At 52.0% G+C, this 15,787-nt stretch overlaps 2 long non-coding RNA genes across 2 annotated transcripts in view; one reads left to right on the top strand and one right to left on the bottom strand.

Moving 5' to 3' along the window:
• Positions 1 to 644, bottom strand: part of LOC116645517 — a 4,579-nt gene extending 3,935 nt beyond the window's left edge. Inside the window, exon 1 of the long non-coding RNA XR_004301961.1 lies at positions 347 to 644. This is a non-coding gene — a long non-coding RNA (uncharacterized LOC116645517). The remainder of the gene's footprint in view (positions 1 to 346) is intronic.
• Positions 645 to 1,342: 698 nt separating this feature from the next.
• LOC116645657 lies at positions 1,343 to 14,768 on the top strand. Its single transcript, XR_004301991.1, has 3 exons — positions 1,343 to 1,906; positions 7,265 to 7,355; positions 14,010 to 14,768. It is a non-coding gene; the product is annotated as an uncharacterized LOC116645657 (long non-coding RNA).
• Positions 14,769 to 15,787: the final 1,019 nt, after the last annotated feature.

Genomic DNA, 15,787 nt, shown 5'->3' with positions numbered 1-15,787 from the left:
CTCCCTCAGTGTCTCCCCACTCATGTCCCCCCCAGGTCTCCCCCTCAGCATCTCCCCACTCAGGTACCCCTCCATTTCTTTTCTTCAGTGACTCTCCATTCAGGTTCCCTCCCCCCAACAGGTGTCCTCCCTCAGCTTCTCTCCCCCAGGTTTCCCTTCAAGGTATCCCCCAAAGTATTCTCTGGCCTGTCCCCAGGTCTCCCCCACACAGTTATCCTCCCCAACTTTTCCCTCAGGTCTGCCCGCTCAGGTCTCCCCACTCCATGTTGTCAGTTTACAAAGCAGTGGAAACTCTTCTTCTCTGCTAAAGGACTATTCTACACACCTGAACAGGCTACATACTTACTGTTGAAAAGGAGCTTTTGTGGCCTTAGATCTTGACATCAGCCACTTAGGTGTGGAAAAGTTACAGGCTGGACAGATGGGTGATGGTAGGCAAAGCTTGTCTTCCAGTGTGACTTGGTCCAAGGACTGCAGGCAATGTCTCCAGCGGCCTGGTGGTGGCTCTGGATCATGATGAGGGACGGCATGATGGCAGGTTTGCAGGGGAGTGGGGAGGTGTGGCTTGGAGACAGAACTGGGCCTGGTTGGGGCACAGGAAAGGAGCTGTGATGTTTGGTACCCCTGCGAAGCCTGGTGACCCTGGTGACCCACATCCAGTCTGGCTCCACCACTGTCTGTGCCACGTCTGTGCTACTGGGTCTGTAGGTGGAGGCCAAGAGTGCCGCTCGACACCCACACGCCCAGGGTGGCACTACCACGGTCCTGTCTTGGTGAGTCCCTGAGTTCTGGCCTCAAGGCTACTTCTCATCCCTTACTGTTGGCTGTGTTCTCATGCATTCCTTCCTTGCCTCCCCAAGCCCCCTGGCCCGGGCCTGAATGGGATCTGGGGTGTGCAGATGGGAAAGTCTCACTTTCTGGGAACCCTTGTCTAACAGGTACAGTGCAGAATCTCGAGGACCCCAAGTAGGCCTTGGGCTAAGGTCTGTGGGACTGCACCTTGGGGAGGGGCCTTGTCAGGGCAGAATTTGATGGTACACTTCACCTCATCGGCACCCCATAAAGGCACTTCTCAGGATCTTTCCACGGGACCCATTTAACTCAGAAGACAGAAACGCTGTGACTCCGCGTGGTGGATGGTATCAGAAGGCTCAGCATCCCTCAGCAGGCTGTGTGCGCCACTGCCTGGTCCTCGCCGCTAGGTGGAGCCACAGGTGCACGTGAGTGCCACCCCGGATCCCCAGGCTCAGGACCCTTTAACTCTCTAAACCATTTTTGAACTTCTGTTGTGTGGTGACGTATAGGGAAGGGTATTTACTACATTAGAAGCGAAAACAAAAAATATGGTGCATATATGTTTTTTCTTTCCAAATCAACAGTAATAAGATTCACTGCACAGGAACACTTCCTCTTAAGGAAAAGCAACATTATTTTTCTAGAACAAATTTAGAGGCGTTGTCTTACATTTGTGCTGATCCTTCAAAGGAAGAGGCGCATTTTTCGCTCTGCTTCTGCGTTCAGTCCCTACCAACATCACCATTAGGTTTGTGTCCTTTAAAGAGAATGGGTGTGAAAGGCAGTTCTTAGCAGTCCCGTGATAGTTGTGTCTGCCCTGCAGACCCCACACCCCAGCGACTAACTCAGGAAGCAGGCATGGCTGCCTCACGCCCTTGTTGTTCTGTCTACATTGATTTGCTGTGTTTTGACTCTTTCTGTTAAAGATAAAGAGAGTCAGACATAAAATACTTAGGATGATTTTATGGGCAGAAATGAGCTTGCAACAGTCTGGTTTCTAATCAGGGTTACTCCGGACATTAAGGAGCTGCCCCTTTCAGTCCTGCTGAGGCCCAGGTTATTTGGGATTCCCAGAAGACACCGTCTCGAGAAACCCCGAGAGGAATTGCAGGTGAGTGGGGCTAATGTGGGATCTGGTCCCCAAATCCTGCAGTAACTCAGTGGGGGGACCGCACATACATCTGTATCGGGCAGGGACTTTGCAGATCAGTCATGAAGGGCAAGGGCCTTGTACCTTTTGGGGGCTGTGGAGATTCTGAGCTGGTATGATTATGGGGAGTCTTGGTACTTTCTAAAAATAATTAATAGACTTTTTTTTAAAGTAGGCTCCACACCCAATGTGGGGCTCTAACTCATGACCCTGAGATCAAGAGTTGCAAACTCTACCAACTGAGCCAGCCAGGCGCCCCTAGACTTCCTTTTTTTTTTTTTTTTTTTTGAGAGAGAAAATCTTAAGCAGGCTTCCTGCCCAGTGCGAGCCAACGTGGGGCTTGATCTCACAACCCTGAGATCACGACCTGAGGAGAAATCAAGAGTGAGACACTTAACCGACTGAGCCAGGCAGGCGCCCCTCTACTTAGGGCGGTTTTAGGTTTCTGAGAAAATAGGGCAGAAAGGACAGAGCTTCCACGTGCTTCTCTGCCTGCACAACATGTCCCACTGATGACCTCTCGTGCCAGTGTGGTGTGCCTGTCACAGTAATGAGCTGGCGCTGACATGGGGTCATGTACTGAAGCTGGTGCTCTACCCCCACGTCCTGAGTTTTGCCTGGTGCCCTCTTTCTGTCCTGGGACCCAGTGGTGTTTGATCCTCCTGTCCCCTTGGACTCCTCTGGGTTGGGATAGTGGTGATAGTGTCTCCGGCTTTTCTTAGTTTTGATGGCCTTGACCATCTGAGATGTGTTGGTCAGGGATTTGGTAGGATCCTTGTCACTTGGGGTTTATGAGATGTTTCTCATCTCATCTCATATTGGGTGGGGAAACGGCGACCGCTTCTTGCACTGTGACCTTACTGCAGGTTCCCCTTTTCTTCCCTGAGACAGAGAGGAGCTGGGGGGTGGGGAACAGAGGAGAGGGAACATGATGTCCCAGAAGTGGCAACCACAAAGCAGGGCCAAGGGAAATGGGGGCCCAACATTCTTGAGTACCTGGTGAGAGCATCTGGCTGGGAACAGCTCTCTGGGAGAACGTAATGGGGAGCATCTGGTGGGAGCACCTGGTAGGAGTCCCTGTCTGGGAGCACCTGGCAGGGAGCTCCGCCACCCCTCCTTGGAGCCTCATCTCAGGGGGAACTCCTCATTTGCTGATGGCTGGGCTCTGTCCAGGGAGCATGCGTTTTCCTGCCTCAGCCTGTCAGTCTCCAGGGATCCTCTGGGCACCCTGGGCCGCCTGCCATCTCCCTGTTGGGCTTGCTCCTTAGGTAAGCTAATGGGAACATGAGTTCAGACCACCGTCTCCCACAATTTCCCTTTGGCTTTTCTGGAGGCTTAGTTGTGGCTGTGGGGGATTCTTAGGGCCTCGAGGTGCTACTTTTACGTGCTTTACCCCTTAGGGCCCAGGTGAGGCTTTGAGGACCCCATTTCTGCTGGTGCAGAGGACAAGTGGAGGGAAGCTTGGACTGGTAAAGGCAGCTCTGTTCCCAGCCCAGTGCTGGTTGTGGGTGACCTGCTTCTGCTGAGGACCGAGCTCCGCAGGGAGCCGGTGGGGAGGGAAAGGGTATACGGGTGTGTGCACAGACCCGACAGAGTGGTGTGCTTTAGGAGCTTGGCAGGTGGGTTGAATGGGTTGGGTTGGACTGGATGGGGGGAAGTCGCTGGAAGACCAGAACCCTTGGGCGCCCATTCTAAGACATCACCTTCACCTTCCTAGCACTTTGTTGGGGGAGCAGCCTGGAGCCCCATGGCCGTCTGGGTCCCACACTTGCTGCTCCTGGTGATACCTGGTTTGTGGTAAAGCCCATTTCCTGGTTTAAAGATGTGCATTTGATTCCACTCTCCACTGACACATTTTAGCTGAATGATGATCTGGCTCTTGGCTTTTAATGTTCTCAACGAGCCTCTAGACACGGGTTGATGGACAGCTTTACACACCTTTCTGCAGGATCCATGACCAAGGCAGCCCTGGGTGGACCTGGCAGGATGTGACTGATGGTTCTAGCTGCCTTTGGTGAGAGTGTTTCTAGACCCTTCACCCATAGCTTCTTCTGGACCCTCTGCCTGTCTGTGCCCCTCACCCTGTGGACTTCCCAGTTGTGGTTTCCTCTAGCATTTATTTTTTTAAATTTTTAAAAAAGATTTAATTAATTTATTTATTAGAGAGCAAGAGAGAGAGAAACAGTATGAAAGGGGAGAGGGTCAGAGGGAGAAGCAGGCTCCCCGCTGAGCAGGGAGCCCGATGTGGGGCTGGATCCTAGGACTCTGGGATCATGACCTGAGCCGAAGGCAGTTGCTTAACCAACTGAGCCACCCAGGCGCCCTCCTCTAGCATTTAAAGCAGAAATAGAACCAACTCTGCTCCCCAGAAATTGAACTTTTGTGTTTTTTTTTTTAATTGTTTTTTGTGGCTTGTCTTTAGAAAAGCAAACTGTATGTTGAGTTGGGGTCACATGGACTGCTTTAGCTGTGGTGAATAGCCAGAGCTTCCCATTTTAATATGCACATGCCTCCTTTCTTTCTCTCCAGTGGGGCTGGCAGAACTTCTGTACATGACCCAAGCACCCCATTTCACTGCCTATGAGCTCAGAGCTCTCTGTGTAAAAAATAGAGAAGTAAGGGAAAGGAAGGCAGGATGGCCCGCTGCTGACCATGCTCCCACAGCCTTCTGGACCCTGGGAGTTGGGCTCACACATGGTCTGGTGTCTCAGGGACAGGTCTGGTGTTTATTGTGGAGAAAGACTGCTGGGGTTCACACTCTGGTGTTGTCCTTTCCTAGCTGTATCACTTTAATTTCCCTATGCCCTGGTTTCCTCACTTGTGAGCTGGGGTTAATGGTCTCTGCTCCACAGGGTGCAAGGATGAGATAAACTAATAGACAGGAAGGGCTGATGGTTAGCACCATGTAAGTGTCAATCCAAGACAATGGTGATGATGACAGTGATGCTGGTGGTTGATGGTGGCGGTGATGGTGCTGGTGGTGATGATGGGGATGATGGGGATGATGGTGATGATGATGGGGATGATATGATGGTGATGGTGATGGGGATGATGGTGGTGGTGATAATAGTGATTGTGGTGATGGTGATGATGGGGATGATGATGGTGATGGTGATGAAGGTGGTGATGATGGTGATGCTGGTGGTCATGGTGGTGACAGTGGTGGAGATGGGCCTCACAGCCTTGGCTGCACCATGTCCTGAAGCTGCTGCTAACTGCCAGGATACAGCCAGAGGATTCTGACCCCCATCTCTCAGAACCAGTTCTAGCTTCATTCTTTCCAACCACCTGACTTTGGCTGTGGAACACACACGGGACTGTAATGTAATAACATTCCATTTTATCTCCTTAGAGTCATTTTTCTTAAATTAGAGAAGAAACACGTATAAGGAATACAGTAGTGGGCTCTACTTATAAACCAACAAGATGTGTGCACACTTCCGTAAATTAAACGATGACGTGAATTATGAAAAGACTCGCTGCTTGGTCCTTTTCAGTGCCCCAGTGCATTTTGAGACAGAATCTTTGGGTTGCAGACATTTCCAAGCACATGTCTTTTGAAGGAAGTTAAGAACGCTTGTGCCTGTTTTTGTTTTTATTTTTGGAAGGGAAGGAGAATTCATTCATCTTATTCCAAGTGGAAGGAACTCTGATGTGTTGGGACAGACACTTTGACCTTTGTTATTGTCATAGTAATTTATTAGGTGCCCAAACACAATCATAGTCTTGCTGAAAGAGTAAACCATGGTGAGGTGGGTGCCGGAGGTGAAGGAGCAGGGCAGCAGGCATAAGCGGAATGCTTCTGAAGCTCCTCAGTATCATCCGTGTGGCCAGGGCTCCAGAAAGCCTTTAGCCGAATGGTTTCCATCAGAGGATGTTCTTCTGACTTTTACTTACTTAGGAAACCTGGACCGTGTGGCCTGGCCAGGGCAACAGGCAGGCTTTAACATATACACCCCTCCCCCTTCCTAAGCTCTGTCAGTGGCTTCCTGGAGTCAGAACCCAATATAGTCCCTCTCCTCTGCTGCCCTGGGGGCCACACCCTTCTCTTCACTGGGTCTTCTAAACATGCTCACTTGGGAGATTGAGTGGCTCTTAAAAGATCTGCTGGGTCTGGTCTTAGAGGAAAGAACAGATGGAGTTCACACAACAGTGACTCCCATTGGCTCAGGAGGACTTGGTTATAGCTGGGTGATGGGGTGATTGCATCATGGTTAAAGGATTTGAAGGGGACTAGGATATGCCACTCCAAAATATACCACTTTGGCATGAGGATTATTTTGAGCTGGAGACAATTGAGAATCCTCAGATGCAGAAGTAATCCTTGTTGGAGCTTTCCTTATCTGAGCATAAGAAGCAACTTCTGGGAAATAAGGCTGCCATAAATTCCTTCTTTAGGGTGGGTCTACTCCGAAAGGGGATGCCACAAATAAAACCTATCCTAAATACCTTCTCCGGGGGAGTTTTATGGCCCTAAAAGAGACAAAAAGGCTGCTTATACCTGTATAGACAACTGTTACCACAAACTTCCTTACATCTCAGTTATTTTCCTGAAACACATGTGTCTTTCCTAAAGAAACCTATTTGTTCTTTCTTTTTTTCTTAAAAGATTTTATTTGTTTATCAGAGAGTGAGAGAGAGAAGAAGAGCACAAGCAGGGGGAGCGGCAAGCGGCGGGAGAAGCAGGCTCCCTGTTGATCAAGGAGCCTGACGTGGGACTCGATCCCAGGACCCCGGGATCATGACCTGAGCCAGAGGCAGACGCTTAACTGACCGAGCCACCCAGGTGACCTGTTCTTTCTTTAAAAAAGGATGATTTCTCTTGGGGTGCCTGGGTGGCTCAGTCGGTTAAGCATCCAACTCTTGATTTCGGCTCAGGTCATGATCTCAGGGTTGTGAGATTGAGCCCTGTGTTGGGCTCCACACTCAGCGGGGAGTCTGCTTGTCCCTCTCCCTCTTCCTCTGCCCCCCCCAAATACATAAATCTGAAAAAAAAAGAAAGGATTTTCTTCCCCTCTTCCTTTTTCTTACTAAGTTAGGTATATAAACATCTAATTGAAACTTCTGGTCCAGTTGCTTTTCTTGGCTCCCATGTACACATAACTAAAGTTTTTTCTTTTGTTAATCTGTTGCTTGTCAGTTTAATTGACAGGCCCCTGTCATAGAACATAAGAGGCACTCCTGCAGCCTTCTTCACAGAGGCTCCCAAACTTGGCCAGACATGCAGGTGGAGTGAAGGAATGGGAGTGGAAGACATGTGGGGGGTGGGTGCTGGGACCAAGGACCCCTCCACCCTCCATCTGCCTCTTTTCCCCTTAGGTGTGACATTGTGCTCACAAAACTCAGCAGAATGAGTAGAAAGATCAATATTGCTCATCATCTCCTTGGCGGACATCATCATGTTGTGAAGGTGAGTGAGAAAAGAGGCCCCAGCTGAAGGCAGGTGGGGGCCCATGCAGCAGGCCAGGATGTGCACTTCTATAGGGTGGGTGGCTCATCATGGCCTTGGGTGGCTATTGGATATTGGAAAATTTTAAAACACACACACACACACACATTTAGTTTTTTCTTGTGTTTGGTTTAAATCGGGTTCACAATGTCCCATGTAAGAAATGAAAGGGGGATTTGCCACATGTCACTACTGTATCCCACACTTGTCAACTCCTTGGTGCTCAGAGAAAATTGGGAACCCCTCATTGCCTGGGCCGGCAGAGACACCAGCAGCTCAGGCAGCCGCACCGAGCTTCCAGCCTCAGGAGAACTGGGAGTGGGGCAACGCTGTGTAGAAGCAGCCATTTGAACCTCTGCCTGGAGGCCACACCCCAACCCTCTTTCCTGGCTAGACAGACGTGTGCTCACATGGCTGGGAGTATTTAACATGAGGAGCTTGCAGGTGTGAGTGGTCATACCTATATTTTCACGTAGGTACAGAAAAACATGGTTTCTCTATTTTGGGTAGCTCCATTTAAATCATGCTAGTGTTTCAGGGACAGACACTTTAGAATGGCAGAAATTTAAAATGCAAAGTGCTGCAACATGGCTCTTAGAGTCTCGTGTGCTGAGAGCATGTCTGTTGAGGGTTATGTGGCCCTGCTTTTGTGGAAATGAATCCAAACGGTCTATCATAGGCAGAGAACTGAAGGAACGTGGAGCCCACTGTGCAGGGAACAGAGCTGGTGGCACAACCTTGAAGTGGTAGAAGGCATCTTTTGTGTTTGATATTTGTCACTATTTTAAGCATAATAGTGACAACTGGTATCGCTACATGCTGTCCGTCTTAAGCAGGAACCATTTTTCCCTTTGCACGAGGATGAAGTTTGGTCTTAAACACTTCTCCGGGATTTCAGGTTGCAGTGGGCTTCCGTTTGGATGGTTTGGGTAGTTTATGTTACTCTGGCTCAAGATGTCAACCTGGCCTCTGGGCCATTGCTCATATAAGTTCTATGATAATTGAGATCCATTTCTTCCTGGAAAAAAATAAAATAAACTGTATGGTAACATCCTTTGATGGAATACCCAGGAGAACATCAAAAGACTGAGATGGTCCCTCCTGCTTGTTTCCCAGCATTGACCAAAGGCTGCTGTGCCTAGCACAGCCTGTTGTTCTCCAGGGCAGGCTGTGCTAGAGGGTCCCGAGAGCCTTACACCGAGTGTCAGGGAACCCACCTGCACCCAAACCCTGCCCAGAACCCCCTACATTCAGGGGCTCAAGAAAGACGAGCAGAAACAAAACAATCCACTTTAACAATGCATAAAGGGCTTAACAGACATTTCCCCAAAGAAAATATACAGATGGGCAGCAGGCCCCTGAAAAGATGCCTAGCACAATATAAATCATACCACTTGACACCCGCTATGGTGATTATAACAAAACAAAATGGAAAGCAACAAGTGCTGGTGAGGAGGTAGGTACGCTGGAATGCTCACACACTGCTGGTGGGGAGGAAAGATGGTGCAGCCACCGTGGGAAGCAGTCTGGCAGCTCCTCAACGGGTTATCACCTGACCCTGGAATTCTACTCCTAGGTGCACATCCAAGAGAATTGAAAACAGGGGCTTGAGCAGATCCTTGTACACCTGGGTTCATAGTAGGTCTATTCACAGTAGCCAAAAGGTAGAAACAACCGAAATGTCTGTAGATGGATGGATAAGCAAAATGTGGTCTGTCCACACAGTGGAATTTCATTTGCCCATAAAAAGGAATGGAGCTCCGACACATGCCACAACATGGATGAGCCTTGAGAACATTATGCTCAGTGAGATAATCCAAACTCAAAGGGCCACATATCGTATGAGTCCACTTATAGGAGATGCCTGCAACAGGCAAATCCATGGAGAGAAAAGAAGATCAGTGGCTGCCAGGGTCTGGGGAGGGGGTCAGGGAGAGCCCACTGAAAGGCATGGGGTTTCATTTTGGGGTGATGGGAAAGTCTGACACTAGATAGGGTGATGGTTGCACAGTAGGAAAGAGTAAAACTTGTTGCCCTGACTGAGTAGGGGCGGGGAGGGGGAGGGCATCAACGGGGGTGGGAAGGAGGATGTGGCTTTGAGAGGTGCAGCTGAGCACCTGCCTTTCTCCATCCGTCCTTCTCGCGAGTTCTTACAGGCCAAGAGCTGCCAGCTGGAGGTTTGGAGGAGACACCCCATCTCCCCAGGACAGGAGGAGGCTGGGAGGCGTAAACATGAGCCCATCTTTGTGTTCAGGGACACAGTGGTCCAGGAGCCACGTTACGGCCCAAAGCCTTTGCACGTGGCCTTTCTTAGGGCGGGTTGTGCTGGAGGGAGCTTCATGCAGCTGTTAGACCCCGTCCCAGCAGAATCCCTGGAGAATTCCAAATTTCAGTCACACTACATTTTTATTAAGAGCTTTCACCCAGAGAAAATGATGGAATAGATTTTATTGTTGGAAAGAAGCCAGATAAAATTAGATGCCTCTTGTCGCCCCACCACCCACCCCTCACCTCTCTGTTCTTTTCTGAAACCTTTAATTTTATCTCTTGGTTCCTGGCTGGTAGGTACCCAGGGGTGTATATTCACGAAAATAGGGATGCACAGTCGCTTCCATGAGCCTCCCTGCTTTAATTTCAAGGGTGATTTTGCTTTTGCTCCAACAGACCTCTGTTCTGGAACAGCTTTGGGCCTTGGGGCTCTGTGTTGGGTGTGTGTGTGGTTTCTTTTTTCTTTTAGTAAAGCTTGTAGGAATTTTATAGCTGCAAACTGGTAGAATATTTTGCCTCACAGAAGAAGTTAATCTGATTTCTCACGTCTTGTGTCTTCTCTCCAAGTTCTTGTTCTTGGCAAAGCTAACCTGCTGTTTCATCCTCCTAAATAGAATTGGGTTTGCCTCCCAACAGCCACTTTTGAGCAAAACCAGGTTCTGATAGTCTGCTATCTTCTGTTACCAATGCGTGGATAGTGAATTTTAAGAATAGCTGTTATTTCTTACCAATGCAGGAAAGGAAAGAGTATCCTGCGTGAAAACTAGGGCTTCCATCCGTCCAGGGGAGCTGATAGCTCATTACTGGAAAATGTCCAGGGACAGACCGCTGAGCTGGTCACGGGTTGCAGAGAGAGCTGCGGGGGTTGGTGCCATTCATGTGGGTGGTGGTTTCTTTAAATTTAATTCTGTGTGGAATTCAGCAGAGACCTTGAGCAGATTTCGGGCAGCCTCAGCCTACACCTCCCAGATCTTCAGTGGACGGTGTGGGAGAGGGCATTACAGAGTGGGAAGGGCCGGCGGCGGCAGGTGCCTTCTCTGGGCACGCCTGGCACCGACAGTCCCCTTGAGTGTGGAAGGAGCCTGTGGTTGGGGGCACACCGGGGTCCGAGGGGCTGGTCATACACAAACTGGCTTTCACAGGGATGAAAACCTCCTTTGTCTCTCCGGGCCTTTCTTTCTGTGGTGCCGATCTTGGGTTTACAGACACGCAGACACCCCTTGGAAGGGTTTTCCTTCCACTCCTCCTCTGAGTTTTGATGTTGTCCCACAGGTGCTCCCTGGGCAGTTTAAGCAGTTTAAGACAGTTTTAATGGTTTCTTGATGCCATCTCAAGGTGACATTACCCAAATCCCTTGGAACATTTTTGGGACTGTGGATTCAGGGGACATTAGTGAAGAGCTAGAGGTGGAGGGGCCTGGACCATGGAACTCGGCAAGTGAGGTGTGATCCTCCGGTTGCCCCGTGGGCTCTGGACCAGACCTCAGAGCCAACGTCTGGTCACGGTGGCCATTTTAAGAGCCATTCTATTGCCCCCTGGGCCAGTGGTGGCCGTGGGTGGTTTTGTTTCGTTGTCTGTCACTTGCCATCTACGCTGGGTGCGGTTAGGAGCTGGGCTGCCCATCGTGGTGCTGCCGGACACCGTAGCCACTGCGCCCCGGGTGAGTGGCTGGCCCGGAGTGAGGTGCTTCAAGTCTGAAACACACCCAAGGGGAAGACTTAGCACAGATGACAAGATGGCAGATTAATAACTTGCTATATGCAAAAACAAAACAAAACAAAACAAAACATCTTGCTATATGCATGACGTGGTGAAATGGTAGTGTTTTAGATAGGCCTGTTTAAATGAATCATTAATTTTATGTTTCCTTTTACTTCTCAAATATGGGCAGCTACGAGAAAACTTAAAAGTTGAAGGGCGCCCAGCCAGCTCAGTTGGAGGAGATTGCGGCTCTTGATCTCGGGGTTGTGAGTTCCAGCCCCATGTTGGGCATAGAGATTACTTAAAAATAAAATCTTAAAAAAGGAAGTTGAATCTGTAGCTCACAGGGTAATTCTTCTGGATGGAGCCCTGCCACAGCCCACCTTCTCGGCACACACGTGCACACGCATGCACACACACACACACACCATCACCCAGACTACACGTGCCAACACGCACACACACATGCACGCGTGTGCCTGCAGATACAAACGGAACACAGTGCACAGTATAAGCACGCACATGAGTGCTCACACGCCCGTGCATCGCGCTCAGGACAGGATGGTTTCCAGCTAACACCTGGGCCGTGGGGGCCTCAAGGCTGCTGGAGGGGCAGGGAAGTGACAGACTCGCAGTCACAACGGGGAAAATGGGGCTGTCCCCTGTCCTGATTGTCTGCATCAGTCACCTGTCCTGAGAATGCTGTCCTGCAGGGCGTTAAACGCGTGTGGGAGCTTCGGACAGTGACTGCCCAATGGACGTCAGACGTACCAGGCCCTTTCACCCCCAACTCTCCCTGCTGCCACTTCTCCAGGATTCAAAACGAATTGATTTTTTTTTACAGTTCCTTTTCTTTTTTTAAAAATGAGATGAAATGCACATAAAATTAACCACTTAAAATTAAACAATTCAGTGGCATTTAGCACATCCACAGTGTTGTGCACCCACCACCTCCATCTAGTTCCAGAACATTCCTGTCACCCGCCCCATAACCAGCTCTGTACCCAGTAGTGGCCACTCCCCGTTCCCTGTGCTCTCTGTGTCTGTGGACTTGTCTGCTCTGGATGTTTCACGTGAGTGCAGTCCCACGTGTGGGTGGTGTACTTTATTCACCCGTCCATCTGTGGATGGACGTGTGGGTTGCCGCCGCCTTTTCTGTTGTGCTGCTGTGGTGTGGGGCCGAGTCTGAGCGCCTGCCTCCACTTTTGCAGGCTTTGTGCCCAGGGGTGGGGTGGGGCCACGCTTCGGGAAGGGCTCTGGCTCTTCTCCCACGGCCCCTTCAGTCCCTTGGAGGAATCCTCGTGTGGCTGCCAGACCTGAATGCACTGCATCCCGCCTGAGGCCTTTGCGGGCCCCACGAATGTCCAGTGGAGCAGCTGGTTGTGTTCATTGTGTTGAAATCCACACGTCAGGTCTCAGGGAACAGAGGCTGACCATTCCTTCAAGCCTCTGCCAGAAGAGGCCTTTATATAGGTGTATCTAAACGCCACGATTTTTATGATAAAATGGGTCCAGAGTTCATTTCTCAGGCCCTTGGCTGAGAGCGGGGGCGGGGGCTTGTGGGGGACTTGGGCCCTGAGGCCTGTGTTTCCACTTAAAGTGGCTGGTGTTCCAGGTCCCAGGAGAAGGGCCTGTCCCGGCCCTCCAGGCTCACCTGAGGCAGGTGTAAGTGGGGACCTGGTGGGCACATCTGCATTGGTCCGCCTGAGGCTCATCCTCTTGGCTTCTTCTGTGCATGCTGTCACGTTGGGGTGTGCTGTGGGGGAGCCCAAGGAAAGGTGGGAGACCACGGGGCAGTGCCCAGCAATCTGAGATGAGGAAGGGCAGGAGGGCTTCAAGCAATCAGGTGAAGGAGTGCAGGTGCGGAACGCTACCCGTCTGGTCGGACGGGGCCCAGTCCCCTGGGGGACAGGGACTGCTCAGCCTCAAGGCTTCTTTATCGAGGTAACATTCACACCCAGAATAACCATTTGAAGGTGAACAACTTCGTGGTATTTAGGGCATTCACAGGGTTGTGTGACGTCACCTCTAAGCCCAGAACATGTTGCCAGCCCCAAAGAAACCCCGTATGAGTTGGCACTCCCTCCCGCGCCCCTGGCGCCCACCGTCCACTTCCTGTGCCTGTGGATTTGACTCCTCCAGGGACCTCCCAACAGAAGCCACAGCATTTTCCCGTGGGGGCTTCTTTCCCTGAGCATGACGTCCTCAGGGAGCATCCATGTTGGAGCACATGTCAGAATGCCTTTCTTTCGGAGGCTGGATGGTATTCCGTCCTGTGTTTGGGCCATGTCTTGTTCACCCCTCCTCTGTGGGTGGACATTTGTGCACAAGTTCTCATGTGGACCAGAGTGGACGCTGTGCGTGGGTGCCTGCCCGGGGGTGGGACTGCCGGCCACGGGGCGCTTTTGCAGTTAACTCTGTGAGGGCTGGTTGGGTGTGGGTGGTGCCCAGAGTCTCCTCCTGGGGCCCCTCTGGGATGGGGGTGGTCTGCCCTGCAGCATGCCAAGAGGCTGTGGGGAGCCCGCCCCCACTTTCCCTGAGCTGACGGCAGGGAGGGCTACGGGCTTTCAAATCAGCTGCAGGGTGTTTGTCAGAAGATGTTGTCCATGGGATAATAAAAAATGAACATTTAGTCTTCATCTGCAGGTGCTGGGGGCGCTCCCGGGCAGGGCCTGGAAGCTCCGTGCCCCTTCCCCACCTCTCGTCCCGTGGGTCTCTTCCATCTGCTCTTCCTGAGACGTATCCTTTGTTAAGAACCCCCCAAACTTTGCGGCCGGTTCGGGCACAAGTGTGGGTAGCCTGCGGACCTGGTACTGTGGTGCCCGAAGTGGAGGGTGTCTCGAGGGCCCCCACAGCCTGTGGGTCTTCATTGCTTAGCACCAGTGGTGAGTGTTGGAACGGAGTTCAGCTGCAGGAACCGTGGCGGGCGTCCAGAGAGCTGGAGAGTCGGTTGATGTTGGGAAAAAACCACACACGCAGCATTGGACGTGTGGTGAGTAAAAGCAGCTCAGCGGCGCCATGGCCTCCTTTCTGATGTGGGAGGTTCTGGGGTGGGAGGAGGTGGAGGTTTGGAGCCTCTTGGGGAGCTGGCCAGTCCCGAGTCCGTGGCCCCACCACCTCTTATCTGCCTCCCACCCCTGAATCTCCAGGGCCAGGGGCCAGACAGTGGTGGACGGCCCTGTGCCCCAGCCCGCCTGAATCTCAAGTCTGTGGCCTGGTCGCCCTCAAGTCAGGCTCCTGCCCGGACCACGCTGGTGCTTCCTGCGCCCTGTGTGCGTGGCCCTCTCTGTGCCCGTGGGTGTAATCAACTGTCTTCTCCCCGAGCCTCCCCTCTGTGGGCGTGAATATTTGGGGGATGTTGCTGTTCAGCGCACACTCTGTCGATGGCGTGCAGGCCTCAGCGAAATTCCCCTCTAACAGGAAGCTACTCGCGTGCGTGTGTGCACCTGCGTGAGGCCAGCAGGTCTGGCCATGCCCACCGCCCTTGGTGCACACGCCAGGGCCGGGCGGTCACCTGAGGGCCTGGCCCCTGCCCCAAGGCTGAGGGCCCCCCCCCCCCGCGCCCCCCCCCGGGAGCTTCTGCCTGGGCTCTGAGGCGCTGCTGACTCCGCATATCAGATAAGCAGGAAGTTCCTGAGAGGAAAACCACAAGCTTTATGTTTATTTAATTCCAGCCATTCTGTGGTTTTTGGAGATGGCCTTTAAAGATTTGTTTTTGATTTTTATCTCAAAGAGAATGCAGAAAAGCCCATGGGTCGGGCTCCAGAGAAAATACACACAAGGAAGAGAAGTGAGTTTGGATCTCACCAGGCAGCTTTGGGGTGAGCAGCAGGATGGGGCTGGGCTGTGTCCCCTCTGAGCAGCAGGCTGCTTTGGCCGGCACACGTGGGCCACAGAGCCACGTTCCCTGGAATCCACATGGGCCATCAGTTCAGGCCCACGGCAGCCTGCGCTGGAGGTCGGGCTGTGGGGTGGCCTCCCTTCGTGGTCGCCGGTTCCTTGTCCGCCGCTCTGGCCACAGTAAGGGGCCCGGCCTCAGGGGCCCTGTCCAGCACCCCCGGAACCAGTGGAGTATGAAGTGGCCCCCGGAAACACTGTGATAGGCGCCTGCGCTGGCTGGGGGCGTGGAAGGGTGTGCTCCGGGCGAGGGAGAGTGGCACCGTCGGCCCAGAACCCCACCACGCGCCCGCCTCGGCCCCTCGTGGTCATGTGTGCTCTGGGAGAGGTGGCCCCGCACAGGGTGACCCACCTGCTGATGCTCCACAGGCAGATCTGAGGGCAAGGCTGTCGCCTGGAGCAAGAAAGTCATTGGGGGGGCCTTTTCTCTGGGTCAGGACCCCCACCTGGAATCTCAGGTCATTCTCTGTGCCAACGGAGGGTCACTAAATTCTTAGGAAAACTCCAAAGCAGAGTCAACATAAAAG

Source organism: Phoca vitulina, unplaced genomic scaffold, assembly GCF_004348235.1.
Source record: "Phoca vitulina isolate PV1807 unplaced genomic scaffold, GSC_HSeal_1.0 scaffold33, whole genome shotgun sequence".
Lineage (NCBI taxonomy): Eukaryota > Metazoa > Chordata > Mammalia > Carnivora > Phocidae > Phoca > Phoca vitulina.
The sequence above is the reverse complement of the archived record's forward strand: the minus strand, read 5'-3'. Positions and strand labels throughout refer to the sequence as shown.